This window comes from Sebastes fasciatus, chromosome 8 (genome assembly GCF_043250625.1).
Source record: "Sebastes fasciatus isolate fSebFas1 chromosome 8, fSebFas1.pri, whole genome shotgun sequence".
NCBI lineage: Eukaryota > Metazoa > Chordata > Actinopteri > Perciformes > Sebastidae > Sebastes > Sebastes fasciatus.
The window spans coordinates 24,919,808-24,939,383 of NC_133802.1; the positions used below are offsets into that span (position 1 = coordinate 24,919,808).

Genomic DNA, 19,576 nt, shown 5'->3' on the forward strand with positions numbered 1-19,576 from the left:
AAGTGTGTGTGTGTATGTGTGTGTATGTTGGCGTGGTCTCTGTTTGCGTCCCCCCCACATGAATAGAGTCGAGCCTTGTGCAGTCGACAGCTGTCTCCTTTGAACGCCCAAAGACAAAAGGCCTTAAATCCAGCGACCTCCCTCTTTCATGTGTTCATCTGATACCGCTCTTCCTCACCTTACTGTCACTCCATTCAGCTCTGTGGCCCGGGGCTGCAGCTTGTTACCACGTTCAACCTCTGGAGTCCATGGATTCATTCGTTGCCTCGGAATATTTCAGAGAGAGAGAAAAAAAGCTTTCATTGAGAACAAAGTGCAGCTGCGTTGGAAAGAAGCAGAGCCATCAGAATGCGTCTTAGCTGCTGATGTTAGAGCTTGTGGGTTTGGTGCACTTTAGGTTAAATATTGTCCTGACTAAGACACAAACTTCAACGTACAGTTATATCCACTCTAATTAAAATAAACAGCCATTGAATAGACAGCTAAGGAGAGAGATGTGTCTTGTACAGGTTTTCTTGTGATTTTAAAAATTATTATTTCCTTGAAATACATTCATCTTTTCCCCAGAAAATTATCATAAATCATAAAATTGCAAAGTAGTTCTTTCATATACTTAAACTATACACAGAAAAAATACAATGGCAAACATAAAAAATTGTTTGATCTGCTGTTTTCAGTTTAATATTTCAAAGTGAGTGGTGACGTGAGCATATGACCGACTTTATAGTGCTGATGGGTGGCAGAGAAGGAAAATCTGTCACATGCAGCCATTTTGGTGCATTTTGTTGGTTTGAGGTATGGCGGTGTTGGATAACATTACTAAATTTGTGGCGCTGCTTTATAGAGGGATCCTGTCCCAAAATCTAGTATAAGACAAGTAGCCTAATATATATTTTTTTTTTTTAACTTTGAGCTATTAAGTAAATTTTCTAAATAAAGTTGTGTTTAAAAATATCAAATTGACAAAGAAATCCCAGGTTGACTGGGGTTCGACAGGAGCCCAACAGCAAATGTTTGCCATGGCAGTGACATGCAAAATGTACAGGGAAAAAGCTCAAATATCTTTTAGTATAGTCAAACTTTGTAAAATATAATGGACCAAATGAAAGTGGAGCTACACCTACAATACAAAACTAGGTAAACAACCCGATGGAAAGGCATATAGATTCGTACGGCATTTCCATGTGGCTTTTCTCGTGTCATTTAACGCCACGGTGTCACCGTGAAACAGGAGCGGTTATGTTTAGGCAACAAAACCACTTTGTTGGGTTTAGATTCATTGTAACATCATAAATATGAAAAACACATCACTAAAGAACACAACACTAACGTAACGTAACCACGGGTCTAGAACATCACTTTCCTGGTTGAAAGTCCTGTGTTTGTTGGACCCATCCTCCTCACCTTCCACACGCCATAAGCAGTCTCGCTCACTTTTTATTCTTGGTCACTAGTTCTGAGCATAGCATATTTACACGGATGTGTTTGCATTGCAGTCAGTACAGACTACATGGCGTTCACATGACACGCCAAAAGCAACAAAGGCTTTGTTATTGCACGCAAAATGACTTACAAAATACTGTGTCATTCACACACCATTTGGTGAGATGGGGCTGATCTAAAACTGAAAAGTTTGCGCTTTACTCAACTTCCAACCAATAAAGAGACATGTACTGAAGTATAAAATGATTTTCAGGTAACCTCGTAATCAGTGCAAAAGAGTTTTTTCTTTCTGTATGTGACTTTACTGATGAGTTCCTCCGTGAAGGAGAAGCAACGGGCAGTAAATACTACTACACTTAAACAAATCTTCTCCTCACTATGCCTCCCATACACCTCATGCCCTCTAAGGAAAAGAAGCCATAGATGAAAGCTAAAAATAGTTTGTTCCAAAGAAGAGCGGGGAGTCTTGGTGGTGTGTGATAACCCAGGCGGTCGGCCCTCAGTGTGTCCGGCTGCCTCCCATTCACTGACGGTAATTAGAAAATCCTCAGGGCAGGATCTTCTTGGCTCTCCCTGTGTGTGTGTGTGTGTGTGTGTGTGTGTGTGTGTGTGTGTGTGTGTGTGTGTGTGTGTGTGTGTGTGTGTGTACCAGCGTGCTGTTAAGTGTGTGTTTAGCCTGTGCATAAGGAGGCTGAGGCCCAACACTGTACCAGGCAAAGGTTTCCACCGGCCTGCTCTTGCATAACTCAGTGAGTGATAACAACGGTGAATTCCTCTCAACACACAGCTGCCAACATCCTTTTCCTTTGCTTTTTCCCTGTTCACGTTTCTGTCTCACAGCCTTGGATGAGCTGGAGAGTGCAAGTTGAAGATTCCCCGGGCAGCCTGCTTTGTCTCGAAGAGATGGAGAGATTGGGAGATCTTCCAGGGCAGAGGTCACGTTCATCAAGAGGTAGGTCAGCTGGGGTTAAAGCTGAAGGTGTTCTCACATGATCCAACCTGGTGGGAAACAGACTGCAAATAGAGCTTTGACTCATGAGAGATGCACAGGCGTGGGCTTTGTTAGCCAACTTTGCTCATATTTTATCCTTAAGGAGCTGGTATGAAGTGTAGTTGGAGGTATAGTGAGTAGATAGAGGTTGATCTTGTGGGTGCATTTTCTAAATTTAAGCTGTTTTTATGCAGCATTGGATGTGTTTTGTGCTCTTTTGACTGCAGTCTACTGGGCTGTTGACTCTTCGACACCAGCATCTTCCTGAATGATCAGATTAGACTCTATAAACGCACTACTATGAACAGTACACTGGCTATAAAACACCAGCATCACACCAGTATACACACAAAATATCACCTTTACCTGCACCTTCAACACTTCCTTTACCCATCACTGTTCAACGAGCAGCTGGTCTCCATGGCTCCTGCTCTCATAGGCTCTCATGCTTCTTTTTGATTGGCTGTAAGGACAAGATGAACCTACTGGCCTCAGTGTCTGGAGACTGCAGTGTTGACAGAGCGGCGCCCAAATCCAAAGGGTGTGTTTGGAGGGTTGTAAAACTCTGGCAGAGCTTTGAGAAAGCCGGCGTGCTGAATGTGTTAATTTGTAGCTCCTTCACAGTGACTCAGGTAATGTTTAGGCCTGTGGACTTTGATACTCGTTTGATTCATACAACAGAATGAAATCTACCAATCATTTACTTGCATACTGACCCCTATGAAATCAGAGCGGATTCAGGGTCATTCTGGGTCACTGCTGACGTGGCAATATTCCAGACTGGGTTGTATTTGGTATTCAGAAATGTTAACCTCCAACTTTACCTCCACTTACCCCTTCGTATAAGTCAAATACTTTATCTGTAGTTCATGATTATAGCAAACTGTCACCATTTGGTGCAGGTGTATTTCGGCAAAATTCTTGTCACACATTGAGCTCAGAGTTCTGGTTAAACAAGTTGATTTTTTTCTGGGTTAATAAATTATGGTATTGTATTGTTGCATATACTGGCGTACTCACCGATACCGAATTTTGGGCAGTATCGAACGCATTTCCGATACTGGTATCGGTATTCAATTCTAATAAAAAGTGAGAAAGACTGCTTATGGTGGGTGGGATGGGAGGTAGATGGGTCCAACAAACACAGGACTGTCAACCAGGAGACCGGTGTTTTGTTTTGTAAGTTACGTAAGTGACGTTTGTCACATGTTTTTTAGTGATGTTTGTGACGTGTTCTTCGTACCTATGTTGCGTTGTTTCTGTACATATCGTACTTAGTTTACTTATTTGAAGCCCAACTATGACGTGAGTGGTTTTGTTGCCCTCTGCTTGTACTGCACCTTCATAAACACGTGTAATATTCACGCCTCGGCGAGGCAAAACGTTACACTAACGTGCTATCCTCTGGTGGCACAATAGAGTCCAGCCAGTGCACTGTAAAATGAGTTTCCATTTACAGCTGAGGAACCTAAGCATTGTCCGCATGAGGAACTAAAACTACAGATGTTGCCGAAGTCATTAACTTTATCTACATAGATAAGATATGCAGCACTTTCACTTAAAGCGCTACATAAGCCTGTCAACGAGCAGCCAGTAACACTTTTGCTTTCGAATTACTTGTCAAGAAATCAGGGCTTCTCGTTACAGATCGGGATGAGGTTCTTGTTGGACTTAATAACATTATAGTAATGAACATAATCAGTAAGAATCTTTCCTTTTACTGCTTTTTAAGATCTCTGTTCTGATATTATCCTCCCTTGAATAATTGTATCCTTTGTGTGGGCCGGTTGGAGATCTTGATGTCTCCCTGCCCACCTCGCTGCTTAGGTCAGATGTATATTTTGGCTGTGGCCAACAGCATTAACAAGAACTGTACATTTCTCTGAGCTATAAATCTAATTTAATTGCAGCCTTTTTTACAATGCTCAGCAGTAATTTACTGCCAACAGACAGTGATGAGAAACAATGCTTGTATGAGGGTTTTATATGCTGAGGTCCTGCAGAAACATAAAACACTTATAACAGCAGAAAGTGGATTGTTAAAAGTGTGATGTGCAGTATGCGTAGAGACAAACACAATCTGTTTATTCTTCCTTGAATAGAATTACATGAAGGAGATAATGATTGCAGGAAATAATCAGCTACCACTGATGTGCTGCGTGTCACTTGCTATGTGTTTGAAGGGGCAGCATTCAGCCTGTTGCAGCAGCTGCAGCATCTCAGCACGCTGACGATTCAATCGGAATGGAAACACTGAGTTACGTCTGATGATTTTGTGGGAATTTCGGTTGGAAGTTTGCAGGAAAGGGACGTTGTTTTACAGTGAAGGGTCGCTGGAAAAGTTGTTCTGACATGTTGATTGTTTTCAGTTAAGCAAATGATGCAGGAAGAGCTGGGGAGAGTTCTGGGAAATGTGGTCATATGGTAATTACACTAAGGTGTAGCTGTTTATTTGATGATGGTATATAGATTTTTAAAAAGCTACACTTGCATGTTTAACTACATTAAAATTGAGTGACCTCTGGTTTTCTTTAGCCACTTCATAATGTCTGATATAATCTTTGATTTAGTTTTTTGTCCTTGCCCTCACCCTGACACGCAGAGGAGGTGGAGAGTGGAGGAGGGTTGTGTTTCTACCTTGGTAACTGGTCCCAGTGGGGCTGCTTCCTTGCTGTACCTTCACCTGAACCCTGCCTCCCCAGAGAGCCTCCACATCACAAACATGTCTTGCATCATTAGCGGGACCTGCTGTTACCCTGCAGGCAGACCCCCATGATACACTCTGTGGGAGAGATCAGCCGTTACCCAACACACAGTGAACGTACTGCACATGTACAGAAAGACGTAGCTTTAAACGTATTAGAATAAGGACAAACCTTCACTCATGTCCATTATTTAACTCACAGTGTGATGAGGACTTCTGTAATGCTGAGGGTTACACTAATATTTATTTCCTATTATGAGAGGATTTTTTTAATACTGACATGAATACGAGTCGGCAAGAATCATAAGACATTTCATATCATCTTAAAATAAAATATGTCTGCATCTTCAATCAATTGTATGACACTTTAGAAATCAATCCAGTCCATAGTTGTTAGTAGTGCGCTATTTCCTGTCCTATTATGGTTTATTATTTAACCCATTAATGGTGTGTATGCAGTATATTAAGCTCACAAATTCTCATATATCCGGGACATCTGATGATAAAAGTGAAGTTAAAAGTAATGAAACGAAGCAGTTTAACCAAAAAGTCCAGTTTTACCTGAAGAGTTTTAGAGGCTAATATAAAAATAATTCAGCAATTTACCAGAGAGAAAAAAAACAAAGTTTGAAAAAAATATAGTTGTAGTATTTTCAATAAACAGTTTCATATTGTCCTTTTCCACTGCAGGAACCTATCCAGGAACCCACAAATGTTTTTAGGGAACTCAGGGAATTCACCTGCATTTCAAATGGAGGAACAAGGGTCTTTTTAGTTATTTAGTTCCTCTGCTGTGGTTCCTGGTCCCCCAAAAGTCCAGAGGTAGCACAAGTAGCATAAGTGAGTAACACTGAGAGTCCCTGATTGGTCAAACTTAAAGCTTTAAGCTGCTACAACAGCAGCAGCATTCATTCAGACAGTATATACTGCCTGCCGGTAGTATCAATATTGGGACTAGGGGAGGAAATTTCTTGTAATGTTTATTGACGTTCAAAAAATCATGAAGTCGACTTCCTGTCAGTTGTGCATCAGTCAACTACAAGAACAATGATGACTCTGTGTCCTGTGTCTCTGTTGAGTCGTCACGATTGTTCAAATGTGGTGTAAATACAAGCAGGATTGAACAAGAAGGACTTTTAGTTCTAGGGACTCCTTAGTTCTTGGTGCCATTTGGTTGAACAGTGCTAATTGTCCAGGCTGTTCTCATACACCTCAGAAAAGTAATGCACTGTAATTTGTATACAGCATATCCCACGAAATCAATTTGCATGTAATCCAGGAAGTATAAAGAGCGAAAAACGCAGTGAAGGGAGGAGGTCGGGGTGGATGGGTGGATCAAGAAACACCGGCCTTTTACCCAGGAGACCTCTGTTCATATCCCATGTGAAACCAGAAGTCAACGTTGAATTATTTAGTAACTCTACTTTTGCAGTTATTATAACCTAAGCCACAATCTTTTCCTAAACATAACAAAGTAGTTTTGTGCTTAAACCTAACCAAGTTGTTTCCTGTGAAGACGGAGGTTTATTTTGAAAAGCCTGTATGCATGAAATTTACACGTGCGTCACATGTTGCTGGACATTCGTAAGAAAATGCATGAAAGATGAGGAATAACTTGTCGTTAGATATCATACGAAACCGTTGTATGAGGATACGTTGAATTGTCACCATTCTAGTGCAGGAAAAGGAATTCAAATGTTAGATACTCATCACCACCAAACATTTAAAAAAATGTATGAAAAATCAAAAGTGAAAACAGTAACTGTTTTTTATAATAAAACTATGATCTTACCAACGCTTTTCTAAACCAGTTATGATTGGTATACAAAAATGTTTTCACATAAAAACAGTTAACTGGGCTGACCTGGATGAGAAAGGAGTTCTTTCTCAATGGAAATGTAGTTGTAAAACTCTATCACTATAAAATAATAACTGTAAATTCACACTGATCAAACGATTATCAGCTGTGTGTACTGCTACAGAAGGATGATGTTTCCCTCTCATGTAATGGGCACTCATCTTCTGTTAGTGCCATTCAACATGTTTCATGCCTGGATGATTTCAACATACACATAAACTAAAGCGTATAGCTCTTCCTCTGAAAATCATTGTTATTCCCAGCATGCTAATGCTTTAGTAAACACATTACACAGCGAGCTAATTACACCAGACCAAATAGAAAGTCTTTTGGAAGAAAACAGGCAGGTGTGTTTGGAGATGGTGAGCCGTCATAGCACCTCATAATGCCCTCAAACTGAACACAAACAAACCCTTTAAAGCTTTGACAATGCCACGTTTCGCCGTGAGGCAGTCGAGGCTGACATGCTATTTAAAGTAGGGCACAATGAATGATGACCTTGAGGTCAGCATTTACGCTCATTTCCTAAACAAACTGCAACGTCTCGACTGTGAATGACTGAAACTTGACCCAGCCAGCAGCTCTGCAGCTGTGTTTGACAGGCAACAAGAGTCAAACTTTAGAGTGTGTGTGTGTGTGTGTGTGTGTGTGAGAGTGTGTGTGTGCGTGTGCGTGCGTGTGTGTGTGTGTGTGTGTGTGTGTGTGTGTGTGTGTGTGTGTGTGTGTGTGTGAGTGTGTGAGCGACTGCACATGTAGGTGTAAGACAGACAGGAATCCATTCAGAGACATTGATCTTGAAGATGTACTTGGGTTATATGGCACCTCTGCTCTTTTTGTTCTGTATTTTTGAATGATTTTTCTATTAATATTCTCTATTTTCCAGCCTGTTAGGCTCAGTTTTAAAGCTAGACTGAAGATACTGGTATATATGAAACCGGAAAACCTAAGGAATTTTACCAACCATGTCATACTAGCTTGTTGTGAAGAAGGTTAAATAACGCTCCAAACTTAAGCAAAATATTGGCGAGGAAAAACTGGCATGGCCATTTTCAAAGGGTCCCTTGACCTCTGACCTCAAGATATGTGAATAAAAATGGGTTCTATGGGTACCCACGAGTCTCCCCTTTACAGACATGCCCACCTTATGGTAATCATTGGCAGTTTGGGGCAAGTCATAGTCAAGTCAGCACACTGACACACTGACAGCTGTTGTTGCCTGTTGGGCTGCAGTTTACCATGTTATGATTTGAGCATATTTTTTATGCTAAATGCAGTACCTGTGAGGGTTTCTGGACAATATTTGTCATTATTTTGTGTTGGTAATTGATATCCAATAATAAATATATACATACATTTGTCTAAAGAAACATATTATACAACCCACTCCCATGTTGAGAAGAGTATTAAATACTTGACAGATCTCCCTTTAAGGGACATTTTGAACTGATAAAAATGTGCGAATAATTTGCGATTAATGTATGGTGGGTTTTGATCATGTATGGATTCTGTATATTGCTCCATTTATCTCTTTGCTTGTCACTGACTGATCACAGCAGCAGTTTGTTTCTAGACCAGCAGATGAGCCAAACAGGTGTGTTGTGGAATAAGATGCACTAATAATTGGTATGCCTCACTCCGCTTCCCTATGGCAACTGCCCCATTGGAGATTATGGGATACGACCGCGCCATCCACACACAGCTTCCCGCCCTAAATCCTTCGGGGCCAATTACCCGCTGCTGGTGGCACGCCGCAAGTCAGAGCACGGCTGCGGCTGCTAGACAGCTTGTGTGAACGCTGCTCCCTTGGTGATTCTCTGGCTTTATGAAGAGAAATGAGGCTTGTTTCTCCTCACAACCGGGAAAAGATAAAAGTTCAATATACAATTTTTAAATATTGTAGAAAAAGTCAAACATCTGACATAATGATGTATTCTATATTTTCTATATCTACTGTGAGGTGGCGTGGGGGCTTTGCTGTTGAGGCAGACAGGGAGCTAATTGGCGAGAGACTTGGTAGAAATCAGTGGTTGAGTGCTGATCAGTGTAATGAGGGGCCTTTAAACATCACACCTGGGCTAAATCCTCCAATTTCCTCTAAGAGAATGTAAATCTCTGTAATTATCCCATAGTCACCTGAGCAGCAGGGCAGACCGAGGAGACAGGTGGATAAAACTCTGAGCGGACAGATGCTGCATATTGTGAGATGAGGCCTCTAATTTGGGAAAACCTATGAGAACAGCAGCTTTACATTGTGTCTTTGGCCATTCAGAGACTATGGAAATATTGTTATTCATTATTCAGCTCTGATGAATATGTTATAACGCAGGATATTGTTCAAGATCAGTTTCATGGGGTGATTTACAGTACAAGGTGTCTATTTACTATAATACATGCAAAGCAAAGTATCAGCACACAGCCTCATCAACATGGTATTAGTTATCCATTATATTCATTATATTATACATTTACTTGTTTACAGTTTTTCCAATAGTTATAGTTCTCTAAATTAAGCATTAATTAAGCATTTCTGGCAACATACTATCTAAAAGTGAATGAGTCATCTTTACTTTGTAGACTGTACAGTAGAAAAAGATGGTAAGTGACAGCATTGCTGCAGTAAAAGCTTTTTTCTATTATTTTTTATGTGTACTGTTGCCATAGAGTCACAACGACTCAGACGAACAGTGGAGTAATAACCTTATGAAGCATAGAGAGCCAGAGTAAATTACTAAAATTTAACAACTTAATGCTTCATCCACACACTCTTGTCACAGCGGAGGAAACCACATTGCTGTCGCCAGAGGAGTGACAACTTAATTCGGCTCATTTTCTGTAACCAGTGTAGCATTAAAGCTGAAGTAGGCGAGATTGGAGCAAATGTGATTAAAAAAAGTTATTTTTATAAAACGGTTGCTATATCGTGACAGTAGTACATGAAACGGGTAACCTGAAAAAAATCGTGTGCCTCTGTGTCCTCAGAGTGTCCTCCAGTGCTCCTAATGGCATCCGCAAGATTTCACAGACCGGAGGAAAACAAGCACTAAGAGCTGATCTGAGGTCTGCTGTCCATCTGCTGTCTGTGAGAGCCGGCTGTCAATCACTCGCGAACTCCGACCAAACGGTCAAACTAGGCAGTGCTGATCAAATATGAATCAATATTATGTTACATTAATGCCTATTTCTGCCAAAAATATACTGCCTATTGCCACTTTAATGTATGGTGGAATCAACAAGCTACAAGCAACATACTTTAATGCCACACTGGTTACAGTAAATGAGCCCAACAGTGGGCTGGTGACCAGCGGCAGCGCTGGATCTAACGGTTCCTGCACCTCACTCCCCACCTCTGGAGAAGGACAAGCCACCGGCGAGCTGCGACCAAACTTTATGGTCCCACTGATGTGTGTTGTCACCATAAAATCTTGTTATGGTGACGATAACTAACAACAATTGTCATTTTCTTTTGTACTAGTCAAATGACCACGGAAAACAAACAACATGTCCGTTCTACTCCTATTTTATTTCTTTGTATGTGACATTACAGTAGTGCAATATGCAAGTGCCTAATCAGGTTGAATTTGAAATTAGCTCTTGATGCCGTATCTTATAGCCTATTTATCACAAATCAAGTGCTGGATGCTTTTTCCCAAACAATACCACAATGTTTAACATATTAATGCTGTATGAAAATCAACTTACAGAAACTTGTCACTAAAGGACATTCAACCTTCTTATAGGTGAAAACTCTGTCTTGCAGGAAATTAAGAATCTAGCACATTGTTAATCACTTGTACTCACTTAAATCACAATGTGTTGGGTCTCAGACCTTCATCAGGAATATGTGTTTTTACCTGAAGGGATAAACAAAGTATTTGGTTCCTTCTCTGTAATGCCCTTAAAAGCACAGACTGATTTGAAAAGCCTGAAGTCAGTTAAGTTAAATAATTAATGTATGGTTGTTGGATATGTTTTATGAGCAAATACCACTCACTTAGACTCTCTTGTATTTTAAGAAGATATATTGTGCCCTCCAAGGTCACCTTGTGATTCTCAGTTGGCTAAGCACCATAAAAGTTACATCAAGACTTCAGTTAGAGGCCTGAGGGGAGATACATTTCCAGCTTTACTAGTCACCTTGGATACTGAATGCAGATTAGAGAAGGGCTACATGGAAATGTTCTGCAACAGCACATAGGGAAAGATGAAACAAACATGAGTCATTGTTTACCTTTTCTCAGTTAACAAGCTGTGGCATTTATCCAGACTGTGATCCACACGACTGCTGTCAGGTTACTGTAAAGACACATATAAACCCTGCTGTCAAGATGCTTGTTAACTTAATATGTTTTACAGTGAGCAAGGTTTTACTTGTCTCAGGTTTGGACCAATCTCATCTATTAATCCCCAGGATGTCTGATGCTGTGGGTATATCCAGTGCACAGACCCATTCATGATTATAGTGTATCCATAAAGACAAAAAACTAAGAACTAAAGCTGTGGGAGGTGAGTCAGGGAAAAGTCCATCATAAATCAAAAGCCAAATTGCAAACCTGGACAGAAAAAGTATGCCGTTATAACAAAGAAAAACACATCTACGTCTATTTTAAATGGAGCCTGTGAGGTGTGATGTAGAAAAAAAGAGTTAATAAGGGAATTTTTGTTTTGTTATTGTTGGTGCCACTGTTGCAAACGTAACTGGATCGCTTTCCATTTCCCTCAGAGCCTAGCAACCACCAACACAGCCCGGGCACACTAAATGGCGTTTGAATGACACGGTAATTCACAAGTCATTTTGCATGCAATAAGAACGCCGTTCTTGCTTTTGGCGTGTCATTTGTACACAATGTAGTCCGTATTGACTGCATCGTAAACACATCTGCATAAATATGCTACGCTTGGAGCTAGTGACGTAGAATAACAAAGTGAGAAAGACTGCTTTTGGTGGGCGGGAGAACAGGTGGACGGGTCCAGCAAACAGGACTTTCAACCAGGAGACCGGTGTTTGAAAACTGTGTTTTGTTTTCTAAATTACATTAGTGACATTTGTGAAGTGTTTTTTAGTGACGTTTGTCATGTGATTCCCATCCTTCTGTTACGTTTGTTTCCGTACGTATTTTACTTAGTTCACATACTTATTTTAAGTCCAACCATGATGTTTTTCCTAAACCTACCTAAGTGATTTTGGTACCTCAACCTGAGGCCGTTATTGTAGTTTTGTGGCGTGGCGTAAAAATGACACACGAAAGGGCTAAAATGCATTTTCATGTCACGCAAAATGTCCTTGTAATGTCATACTAATTATACGCCTTCCCATGAGATCAAGTTGACCAACAACACAGGACACACTGCATTTTGTTGTCCACAGTTACTTTGGTTGTTCCATCGTCTGCCATTTTCGCTACTGAGGCATCCCTGTCTCCTAAAAATTAAAAAAGTTCCCATACAAGGAAACTGCATTGTGAAGTACACGTTTTCTCAATTTCCTTAATGTTCATTCCTTGTAGATTCACTTACATCATCTTTAATTCATTGATTTTATAATTAGTCTATGAATAAGCCTCAAGGGCCATCACAAAGGAACAAGAACAAAACACTTCACATGATAATTTACTTCATGATAATTTAAAGCAAACAACTTGTCTATTGACACTTTGTAGAAGACGACAAAAACGGCATTCATGAAGCTCTCCAGAATAAGAGTTTTTATTAACTGGATGACATTCACAGTAAGGCTGGGCAATACGACTAAATATATCGTCAGATAATATAAAAATGTTTATGGTTTATATTTTTCTATATTGTTTCTATCGTGGTATAGGCTAGATTAATATTTATTTATTTTTCTCTTTAAGTTCACTTAAAACTTATGTTCAGTTTACACACAAGTTCTAAAACGGAGAAAATACTCGTAGTATACAAAAAGAGACTTTACCATGTGGTTATTTCATATAGACTATTTATTGAATTACCAGAAAACATGCTATATTGTGATATACTGTATATCGTTAACGAGATGAAATGACATATATTGTTAAAGAAGGTTGTGGCCGTGTCGTCCAGCCCTAATTCACAGTACAAAGATTTTACAGAGAAACAGTCCGTTATCCTGTAAAATCTGTTTGTTTGGATCTCAACCACAACTTTAAAGTATTAAATCCAAGCAATCCTTAGTCAGAGCGTGAAGATTCACGAAAGATGCTAAATCAGGAGCAAGAATTATTAAATCGAGAGCACACAAATTTTTAAATCATGCAGACAAATGATTTTTTATGCCTCCATAACACCCTCAGGCTCTGTGTTTTTAGGGTGTTGTCACCTTGGAGCAGCCCCGTGTCAGCAGGTGGGAGTTTGAGCATGTGCATACGGGCAGATGTATTTGCCTTGTGTTTGTGTTTGTTGTCTGAGGCTGTTGGGTCAGTGCAGCTGATGGATGTCCTCACATCCTGACTTGCGTGACTGGCCAACCAGATAGCCATCAGTACCCAAATAAGTTCAGGTCAGGCCGCTGCCTTCACTCCAAACCTCATTTGGTATGCAAATGAAAGGCCTAAACAAAGCAAACCTTTCAGGGCCGAGCAATTTACTAACTGCTCCCTTTGAAGAGACTGAGCTTCACTTGGGGTTGGTGAAAGACTAAAAAATAGGGCTGTCAAACCATTACAATATTTAATTGGGATTAATCGCATGATTGTCCATATTCAATCATGATTAATCGCAAATTAATCGCACATTTTGTATCTGTTCAAAATGTACCTTAAAGGGAGATCTTTCAAGTATTGAATACTCTTATCAACGTGGGAGTGGGCAAATATACTTGCTTTATTTAAATGTAGGTTTAGATTTATTATTGGAAATCAAAAAACAACACAAAACAATAACAAATATTGTCCATAAACCCTCACAGATACTGCATTTAGCATTAAAAAATGCTCAAATCATAACATGGCAAACTCAAGCCCAACAGGCAACAACAGCTGTGAGTGTGTTGACTTGACTATGACTTGCCCCAAACTACATGTGATTATCATAAAGTGGGCATGTCTGTAAAGGGGAGACTCCTGGGTACCAATAGAACCCATTTTCATTCACATATCTTGAGGTCAGAGGTCAAGGGACCCCTTTGAAAATGGCCATGCCAGTTTTTCCTCGCCAAAATTTTGCCTAAGTTTGGAGCGTTATTTAACCTCCTTCACAACAAGCTAGTATGACATGGTTGGTCAAATTCCTTAGTTTTTCCAGTTTAATATGATACCAGTATCTTCACTCTAGCTTTAAAACCGAGCCTACTACAACCTAAAAATCGCAAGTTGTGTTAAAGAAATTAGTGACATTAAAACAAATTTGCGTTAACACGTTATCGCGTTAACTTTGACAGCCGCTCATAGAATTGAATGCACAGACTTTTTATCACTATTTTTCAGCTTTCTTTCATAACCACACAGCCTGAATCAACTGAATCAGCTTTATTGTAATAACTCTCTTGGAATTTAAAGGTAAAGGTGTTTGATTGGTGGGTTATCAGTGATATTATTGTAGTTTGGGTCAGTATTTCACAGTTTGTTTAACTTAAAGATTCAAAGAATCGCCTTCTTCCATCTTTGCCAACTGTAGTTCTGCAGCAACCTGTGCCACGCCCCTGCTGAAACAGGATACGGCTCTGGCATTGTGCTCATTGTTGAGAGACTAATCCCGACAATTACACCTCCAGACCGAAAGTGGCTGCCTACCCCAGCATCCAGCCAAACCCTGTCCAGGATTAGGCCCCTGTTCGCCCCTCGGGGCCAGGAGCCCCACTAGCCCCCTTGTCACTACTCCCCCATCTCCCACTCCTCAAACTGCTGGTGTGTCTTTCCCAAGTTTTACTCACCTGCACTTTGTTCACCTGTTGCTCTCGCTGTAACTCAGCCGGGTTATTGTCGGGACAAAAGAGGTGTGTGGACACAAAGAGAGGCATGAGAGCAAAGGGCAGGTATTTCAGGTTATGGCGGGCTTATACAGCTGAGAAGTAGGCAAAGGTTTACGCATGTGATAATACCTCACAGATACATGTTTTTGAATACCTGGCCCTCACCGGTGTGTCGGTCGGCCTGAGGATTTATTTTGTCCGCTTGGACAGGATGGGTGTGTTCGACAGTTGAGGATGATGGTGGTTTAGCTGTTGTCTGCGTTGTAATAGGAACAGAGGAGGTTGTTCCCACAGAAGCCTGAGCTGACATCATAAAAAACACACAACAAGGTACCTGGGGGCTGATGGGGAGGGCGGAGGTGAGCGAACCGGTGAGGTGGGAGCAGGAGGGGTCGGGGGGAGGGGGTGGGGAGGTTTCGTCTCAACCACCATTGGCTAAAGACAGCGCGGGGGACACACCTGTGGGCGCCAGAGGCTAAGGAGATTGGCTGCGACCTGAAAATTACACCTGTGGGGGAGAAGGGGAGGAGGGGGGGTCAGGCTACATGTAAACCAAGCCCTTTACAAATTCAGCCTCTGTCTTCTTGAGGAGCTTAACCGCCTAACACCGCAGACGAGAGCTCCTGGAAAAAAAACAAGTTCTGCTCAGGCGACAGGAAGAAGAGCGCTGACGCGCTTCAAACTGGTTGGGTTTGTTCCGGGGTTTGGCTCTTCCTCCGACTCCACGGCTGCATCTACCTAAAAGGGACGGCTTTTTTTTTCTTCTTCCTAACCGCCACTCCAGAGGTCGACTGTCCTTCAGCAGGAGCAGGAAAGAGGAAGACTAGCCAACGGGGCGTCAAGAGCCCTCATACAATGATGCCTCTTGTCTTGGGTTTCTGGCTCGGTGACCACACCTGGGAGAGACTGGGTAAATTCACAAACGTGATCCCTTCTTTGTCTTCATTCTCCATCTTTAAGACTTCGTCATAGCCTGTTGCTCAGCGACGGTAGAGTTAAAACTTTACGGACATTTGTTCATTGGGGCTAAGATCAGGAAATGTGCGGCGAACAAATTAGGTCATCGCGCGAAGCCCTCTGCGATTGTGTGCTGATATAGGAGGGTCTAGCTAGTTTCGATGGGAAGCGAAAATAATGTGTATCAAATTCCGGCTCCTTTTAACCGGAGAGAAAGAAGAGGAAACAATAGAAGCCAACGCTCATTCCTAAACTGGATAGACCAGTTGGGGCAGGTAAAGGCAAACTGCCAGACTTGTCAAAGGATATGAAGACAGAGGCTGACTCCTTCTTTTAGAGCGTTAAACAAGGAGACATCCACGGTATGAAACCACTTTACAGATTCATAATCTAATAGTAATACCTGTGTTATTTCATACAAGTTTAGAACTCATTTGGCAACTTTTCTCTGCAACCTGTTGATCTTTAAAGCCTCGGATAATCTTTTAAGATATTCTCTAGAGTTTTTATTTGTATGATTAACCCCTTTTTTGGCTTTTTAAGGTAGAGTTTTGATAGAATAATGCCTTTTACATGCACTTTTGAAGTGAGGAAAAAGGGAAGTCTGTTATGAAGTGGATGTGTGTCGGACGTAAAATGTCTGCTCATCCGTCTTCCTCGCCTCGGAGGTTTGGTTAAGTTAAGACAGACCGTTGGACTTGTCAGAGCAGATAATTCCCACTCGATGGAAGGTATACTTTATTACGTCTTCTGGGCTGCTCTTTTCAAGCAGACGAGGACTGTTGCAGTCTGGGAAGGAGAAGGGAAAATGGAGGGAAAATGTCGACCGTGTACTGTACAGCGGCGACTGCAGAGCGAGGTGGAAGGTTGTGATTGGTGGAAAGAGCAACATTTGTTCATTTCTTTCATACACCTGAATAGCAGCGAGTCACATGAGGGCTAGGCGAGTGTACGGCAGCAGGGCGGGAAGTGCAGAGTAGGATTTCAACAGAAAGAAAAGAGATTTACCAGACGAAGCGGTGGAAGGATTTTACGTTGTTTGCTCGCATTTGAGTCACAGGTTTGAATTAAAAGGAGATGTAGGCCTTATCGCTTCATGGGGTGAGAGGTGAAGTTAGGTTTGGTTCAGCTGATGGTGGATGACACTGCATTATGGGCCAGGGCCATTTTAAACAGTTTATGCAACAGTATGCTAACGTTTTAAGAAGCCACTATGATAAGGTAATATGATTCAAGATATTTTCTTTTTATAGTTTTAATATTTTTCCTCTTTTTTGGCAACATTGAATCAACTTTAACAGATAATATTTACATTTTGTGCCTCCATGGGGATGACGACATGAATGGCAGTATGAATAATTTAAATTTCTTACAGATTTTCTACTGTTTTAAAATAGACAGTACATGCTAAATAAACCAGTCAGTAAGGGGGAGGGCTTAAATTAGAACATGTAAAACACATTAAGAAGAAAAAGGAAAAGTTCTGATAATCAAATGTGTTGAATATTTTAGTGCTTCATTTGAAATATTCAAAACAGGAAGGTGAAAGGCCTGAAAGGAGGAGGAGTTACTGTCTCTAAAATGTAAAGTACACATTTAGAAAGCACAGCCAAGTAGTTGCAGTGGATGATAAGCAGCATCGTGGCCTAAATATCACGGTCACCAGGCTGCTCCTCAGCAGTCTGAAGGCCCAGTTAGGTGACGCTGAGATAAGGTCCAGAGTTAAACAAGGTTTTGGGTTTCCCCGCCATTGTTTTCTCACAAAGACAGCAACTATTGATTAAGGGCCAGGCCAGTTTACCTATCAGGTTGTTGACTTCACAGTGGAGTCACATTCCAGCACGGAGGGCAGAGTTACCTGATCACGCCTCACTTCCAACAGGCAAAACGCGTGGGCAGCCGTAAGCGGTTAGGACTCCCATGCACCGAGCGCCGTGTACAACAATGGGGAAAGTTTTGAACCATGAGGGAGCAGAAGAAGAAGGAGGACAAATTGTTGGACGTTTGTTGGTTAGATATTTGGAGAGGTAACACAGGACACTTTGATCAGGTACTGTTGTTTTCTACCAGCTAGAATTTTCCGGGCTAATCTTTTTTTCTCACTCTTTCTTCCTCTCTCTCTCCCTCTTTTCTTCCTCAGAGGGCCTGCAGCACTGGTTTATAATGCTGATGATTAACTAAATAGAGTCTGGGAGAGCAGGTCTTCTTGGCTTTCTCATTTCATGGGGCCTGACTGACCGGGAGGAAGACGGAGCGCTCTCAGGCAGCGGGGTGGAAATTCAAGATCTTTTTTTTTTTCCTCTTTCTTTTTCAGCCTCCCTCCCTCCCTCCAAAACTTACTCACTTTACTTTGGTTTTGTTACATTCTTTCCTTGGGGTACCTTTCATGACGGTAAGGTTACAGGTGCATTCTCCATTTTCCTTCTCCACCTTCTTTCCCTGAACTTTTCCCTCCCTTGTACTGGCTTTTCTTTCTCTCTCCTTCTCCCTCCCCCCTTTCTCTCTTCTGCTCTACTTTTGCATTGCTTGCAGGATGACTGGAAACCTGTTCTTTCTTAATGAACACAATAATGTCTCATCTTTTCATTTGGGATTTAGAGAATTTTTTGTAAAAGATTTTAAAAAAGAGAGGGCTGATTCGTATTGCTTTGAACAATCAAATCTTTGTTGAAAGAAAAGGGGAACTCTCCATTGTTAACCTAACTGTCATTTGATGAAGTATATCTAATGTGACGAGAGAGATTTTAATCGTCGGTACGTATAGTGAAATATTGCTTCAAACTTCCAGGCAATGCACAATGAATAACTACAATAAATGAATAGCTAAATAATGTTTAATATTTATTTAATGTTTCATTTAGAGAATAATAACGTGCTTCAAAATGCCTGTACGGGGTGTGAGGATTTCACGCGGTTTACCTGTGAATGATCCACGTTATTCAGTAAACGAGGGCTGTTTCTGTGACCTTCTGCACACACGGCGCCGGCTCAGGTCGAGCTGAGCAGCATTCCTTCAGCCTTTCATCATTCAGCAAACACAAAGACAAACCGCCTTAGAGGTCCACCAAAGGAAAACAGAAAAAAAATTGGGCTTTTCCTTTCTTCAACTCCATAAAACATCTGTTGAAACTGACTTGACAACGCTGCTTTATTAGAGATGTAAAAAAAAAAACACACTTTTCCCATCCGCAGGGTTTTGATGTTAATCAAAAACAGCTCCCCGAAAGCTGACGTGCTTTTGACTCGGTGACATTTTTAAGTAAATGCGCGCGACTCGTTTGAAATTAGCAACTGCCATGCATTGTATGAAAAGCAGGCCTCCCAACCTTGCCGTGCCGTAGATTTAGACTAGTCGGAACAGGTTTGGGCAATCATTAACAACTACTGTGGCCCAGTCTTCTGTGACAGCGAGTTTAAGCTGAAAACCACAACAAGGGCTCAGCAATTATACTATGGAGAGGTGGCCTCCAAATGTGGACTTCCCCACTTCTATTTACTATGCTATTTCTGGGCTAAACTTGGCTCAGTTAGCTACAACTTTGCCACCATAAAACTGACTTAACTAGATATTTTAGGCTATATTTTGTGTCACTTATGTCATGCTTACATAACACATTTACTCAAATCATTTAAGGAGTTCCCCTTTTCTTTCCTCTCACATAAAGGTATTTAGGTGTATACTCAAAATCTGCTTCAATAGATTTCATTCATTCATTA

The 19,576-nt window shown here is 41.2% G+C and overlaps 1 long non-coding RNA gene across 1 annotated transcript in view; it reads left to right on the forward strand.

The window, feature by feature from the left end:
• LOC141773004 (uncharacterized) overlaps positions 1-19,576 on the forward strand; it is a 29,367-nt gene extending 9,791 nt beyond the window's left edge. The window contains exons 3-4 of the long non-coding RNA XR_012594989.1: positions 2,284-2,395; positions 18,000-19,576. This is a non-coding gene — a long non-coding RNA (uncharacterized LOC141773004). The remainder of the gene's footprint in view (positions 1-2,283; positions 2,396-17,999) is intronic.